This window comes from Impatiens glandulifera, chromosome 1 (genome assembly GCF_907164915.1).
Source record: "Impatiens glandulifera chromosome 1, dImpGla2.1, whole genome shotgun sequence".
NCBI lineage: Eukaryota > Viridiplantae > Streptophyta > Magnoliopsida > Ericales > Balsaminaceae > Impatiens > Impatiens glandulifera.
The window spans coordinates 125829303-125834980 of record NC_061862.1 but is presented as its reverse complement, the minus strand read 5'-3'; positions in this window follow the sequence as shown (position 1 = coordinate 125834980).

Here is a 5678-nt window from a genome sequence, read left to right as displayed (position 1 = left end):
TATATATATATATATATATATATATATATATATATATATATATATATATATATATATAATGAGAGAGAAAAAAAGGTCATAAAAAAATTAAGTAGGAATATTGTTTTATGCACGTCTAACATATCTATTGTTTTATCTCTTATCATTGATCATATTTAGTCTATGAAAGCGTTCAATTCGTACTCTTACAATAGCGAAAACTTTATCTAACTGGTGTGCACGATCGATAGTTACGATACATTTGCATTCAACAGAAACAGGTAACAAAGCTTGTGATTTTTTTAGCCGAAAGCACTGTTTATGCAAGGCCATGCCTTCTTTCCTTGAATCGACATTTTGTTTTGCAATAGCTAAATTAAAAAAAAAATATTATTTGTTGGCAATAAAATATATTAATTTCTATAAAGTGCTTTTGAATTATATTTCGAAATAATTGTCAAAATATTTTATACTTCATCGTCAATTTTTATTTTTATGTATTTATATAAGGCATGATATAATATTATTAACCAGACAAACAATTGTCAAAGAAGTCAATTTATTTGATAAATCTATCTTCAAATGTTGGACCTACAAATAATTTGTTGGTAAATATATCTTCAAATGCTGGACCTACAAAGAATTTGTATAAACATATATGGTCATTATAAACCAAAAGAAAAAATATATACACATTCCCAAAGAAAATAAAAATTTAACAAAATTAACCCTATAAAAGAGAAAAGAAAATCATAATATTAAATTATGGAAAAATCATAACTAAAATGTTTAAATGTTTTTAACAATTGTTAAAAGAACACACACTTAATATATACATTAAATTAGAATGCCTCACATAACAAGTTAGGCAAAATAAATAACTTTAGAAGTAGCCACCAAAAAAGTTAGAATCATGTTCTCATGGGGAAGATCTCTACATTTAGCACACAAGTCGGAAATATTAAATATTTTTTGATTTGCCTGATTTTGCAAACCCTAGCCGTCCAGTGTTCCTCACCGATGAGGGTACAAAATTTCACCGATGAGGGTACAAAATTTCCTCTTCAACAGAACTAGACAAACAATTTATTTGACGAGAAAAAGACGAAATTTCTTCCTATACCTCCTTAACTTTTTTTTGGGAAAAACAACTTAGCGTCATTTAATTAAAAAATCCCAAAAATGGGAAAAAAAACTACGAGTTTAAGAGATCATTCTAGACAGACCTAGAATGATTTTGAAGTCGTAACATTCTAAATAAAAGCTAAAAAGCTAAAAACGTAAATGAATTATCTAATTACAATGCTTTAAATTCTAGTGAGTTTAAAAAATGGTAAATTCCAGTTCCTACAGAAATTCCAGTTTTGCTCCATGCTTAAAATTTTCTCCACGTTATTGCGAGGGCGCTGCAATCTGATACAAAATCTTACCATAAATCTTCAACGCTCTTACCGGTTCTGCCATATACCATTGCATTTCGTTCTTACCAAATGTTATACACCACTGCTCTAAAGCCGCACTTGAACACACTTGTTACAAATCTATTTCCCTTGCCTTTGAGTAGTGTTGTTTCTTTGATTTCATTCCATTCGCTCGGGAAACTGATCAGCTCCAGACTTTTATAGAATCTGTCACAAAGCTCCGAAGCAATACAGAAGCTCCCGAATATGTGATCTATGGTTTCTTCATTTCCTCTACATAGAAGACAACTCGCGTCCAGGATGCTCATATATTTTCTGATACGATCACGAGTGTTGAGTCTTTCCGAGAAAGCAAGACGTAGGATGAACTGGTGTCTAGGGATAATATTCGTTGAGCATACAAGAGGAGCCCGTTCTACTTTCTACGCTTTTTTCCCGGGTTACCTCCCATATTTTCTTCGATACCAGCTTCCCATTGTCCTCAGCTTTCCATACATGAATATTCGGTCTGTCATGTAGTTGTATGTTACTTATATGATCAAGTATCCTCTGTCCTTCTGGATTTCTTCTCAGGAGTGAGTCCCAATTCTCGTCTTTAATGTCTCTGATTTTTGCTTCTGTGCAGTCCCTTCTGATACAAGTATTTTGAAACTCCTCTTTGTGGATGATAGGTTGGTTTTTGAACCAGGGGTCGTTCCAGAATAGAGTGCATTTTTCGTCCCCTAGGCAGATGTCATAAAGATCTGTAATATCGATTCTTAGTTTAAGAATCTTTTTCAAAGACCAGCTCATACCTTCATGAATTTTGCAGGTCCAAATGTTGGTTTCGTGTTTCATAAACCTTGTATGCACCCATTTGATCATAGTGACTCCTGATTGCGCTCCAAATCCCACAAATGCTTGAAGGTGAGAGCCTTGTTCCACTCGATACAGTTCTTCAAGCCGATGCCTCCCGCGTCCTTCGGTTTGTAGAGAGCGGTCTATTTGACTTTCTTTCCTCCTCTTCGGCTACTGCCCCAGATAAAGTTCCTCATCAGCGTGTCGAGTTCCTTCATTACCTTCTTCAGAATGACCATCTGCTGCGCATAGTAGTCAACTATGCCCTTGACCACGATTTTCATAAGTTCGATCCTCCCTGTATAAGAAAGTTTTTTCGCTGCCCAACCAGATATTGTGTTTTTTACCTTTTCAATCAGCGACTAGCAGTGTGAGATCTCAATCTACTTCGAGGTTAACGGAGTTCCTAAGTATCTTACGGGAAAACTACCTTGCTTGATGCCCATGATGTTGAAGATGTCCTATTTTGTTTCGTTCTTCACTCCTCCATAAAACCCCACACTTTTGCTTTCATTAATAGTTAAACCTGTAACCTCAGAAAAGAATGTTAGTGTAGCCCTAATAGTTTTAATGGAATCAATGTTTGTGTGCGCGAGAATGAACAAATTGTCAACAAAGCATAAATGGGTTACCTCCTCTACCTCACAGAATGTGTGAAAGATGTATGGACGATTTTTTCGGAACATCGTGAAGATGCTCTCAAAGATCACCATGATAGCTACGAAAAGGTAAGAAAAGAGGGGGTCCTCTTGCCTTACCCCATTTTCACCCTTGAAATAGCCTCCGTGGACTCCATTGACGCTAACAACAAATTAGGATGATGAAACGCATTGCATAATCCATTCAATAAAAATCATAGGAAAATCAGATAAAACCAGAAATTCCTGAATGGCTTCCCATTTAACGGAGTCGAATGCTTTCTTGATATCTATTTTGAAAGTCACTCTCGGGGATATTTTCTTTTTCCCGTAGCCTTTTAAAAGGCTCTAAATGAGAATAATATTATGAGAGATTGTCCTAACGGGAATGAATACAGATGGATTAAGATTTATAATTTTTCCTATGATATTTTTAAATCGTTTAAAAATGATTTTTAAAATATTTTTATAAATCACATTGCAACAAGAAATTGGTATGAAATCTTGTACTTTCTCGGGTACCGCAGTTTTGGGATCAAGGTTAAGACCACTGTATTCCATTGCTTTAACATCTTCCTGTTCTTGAAAAACTGTAGAACCCCATCAGTACCGTATTTACCCATAACCGACCAATTGTCTTCGAAGAACTGTGCATTAAACCCATCAGAACCCGGGCATTTATTCCCATCAATACTAAACAGAGCTTCTTTAACCTCAACCCTCGTGAACTTTGCAATTCCTCCAACATAGAAAGAAATTTCCTATATTATATCCCTTTTAGATGGTTTTTTGTGTGCAATTCTACACATATCTATTATATATTGAAGAACTCTTTAGAATTTACAAGGACGACCTCCACAAGTTTCATAGGCCTCGAACCTCGCAACCCAAGGTTGAAGAGCATATGAAAACCGAGAGAAATCCAGCATACCGATTCCCGATCAAACAAATTAAATTTAAGAAAAACCATTGAGAATAAATGAGAAATGGTAGCTCCTTATATATAAGTAAAAGATAAATTTTCTGCATAAAACTAGGGAGTACATCGATATAGGAAAATAACACAGTTATAACACAATTTAGAAGGAAGTAGACATTATGTTAACAACACACCTAAATATATAATTATTGTATAAATATTTTAAAAACACAATGACAATAACCAACAAAAATGATATAAACTTATGTAACCAAGAGTGTCCCGTAAATTTTTTTGTCTTCATTCAAAACTCGCTCAAGGATTTTGTTTATCAATTCATGAGGCAATCATTTAAAAATACCAAGTTTATGAAAATTGACTCTGGAGAAGTCATATATATATATATAATAATAATAAAGAAACATGTAAAAATATTGTAAGAAGTGTTACCTTGGCATAACGATCTCAAGTTTGTTAGTAAAATAAAAACGAATCTACGAAAATGGAGTATATATATATATATATATTAATAAAAAAAAGTTATAAACCAAACACAATAATCAAATCAGCAAATAATCATGGAACAAATTGTGACCTTGCAAATTTTCTTTAAAAACAGTTCATAATAAACTTACAAACTGCAATGAAAATGAAAAGGCTTTCAACACTTACACACAACTTCTTCTTCTAATAATCTTGATCAAAGACTTGTAAGCATAACCTTAATAATCATTGAATAAATTGAGACATTGCATATTTTTTCAAGAAGAGTTCATAATGAAATTTACAAACTACAACGAAAATAAAAAAGGCTTTCAGCACTTACACATAGCTTCTTCATCTAAAAATATTGATCAAAGACTTGTAAGCCAAACATAAGTAATCATTGAATAAGTTACGACATTAGAGATTTCTTCGAAAACAATTTAAAATGAGAATGAAAAGGCTGTCAGAACTTACACACAAATTCTTCTTCTGACAATCTTGATCAAGGACTTGTAAGACAAATCTAAACAACAAAGACAATAAAGTTTGAAAACCCGAAATTAAAGAAACTTGTGAGAAATCAATGCTCTATTACATCATCGTCCTCCACACACAACCGATTGAAGAGATCCTCCCAAAAGCAAAAGACGACGCGAAGAACGCCAAATGCTACGCTGAATCGATCATAGGTAAACCATCTCTTCACATACAAGAAAAACAACAAACAAATAAACATGGTGTTAAAATTTGGATTTGGGAGTTTCATATCCGACCTGCATTTTAATTCTATAAAACTAATTTAGATAACTTCCGAACAGAGTATAAAAGTAAACACAATCATCAGATTAGTAAATAATCATTGAATAAATTACGACATTGTAAATTTCTTCAAAAACAATTCATAATGAAATGAAAAATAATAAACTCAACGAAAAAATCAGCTAAAGTAGGTCCACGAATCAACGTGGCATGACATGTGGGTAGGAGAGATAAATTTTTTAAAATGTCCCGAAACGCTTATTTTGGGTCCTGAAACGGCTTCAAAATGTCCAGAAACCGTCATTTCAAGTCCTGAAACGACCATTTCATGTCCCGAACTAGCAATTTCGGGACAAAACAAATTGTCCTGAAATGACCGTTTCAGGACCCGAAATGAGTATTTTCGGGACCCGAAATAAATGCTTTCGGGACGTGGGGATTAAATGGCAGGCCTCATCGGATTTATGGACTTACTTTCGTTAATTTTTTCGTTCAGTTTATTCTTCCTCTAATGAAATTTATAAACAACAATGAAAATGAAAAGGCATTCAACACTTACCCATATCTTCTTCTTCTTACAATCTTCATGAAAGACTTGTAAGACATACCTAAATTAGCATTAAATAAATTGCAACATTG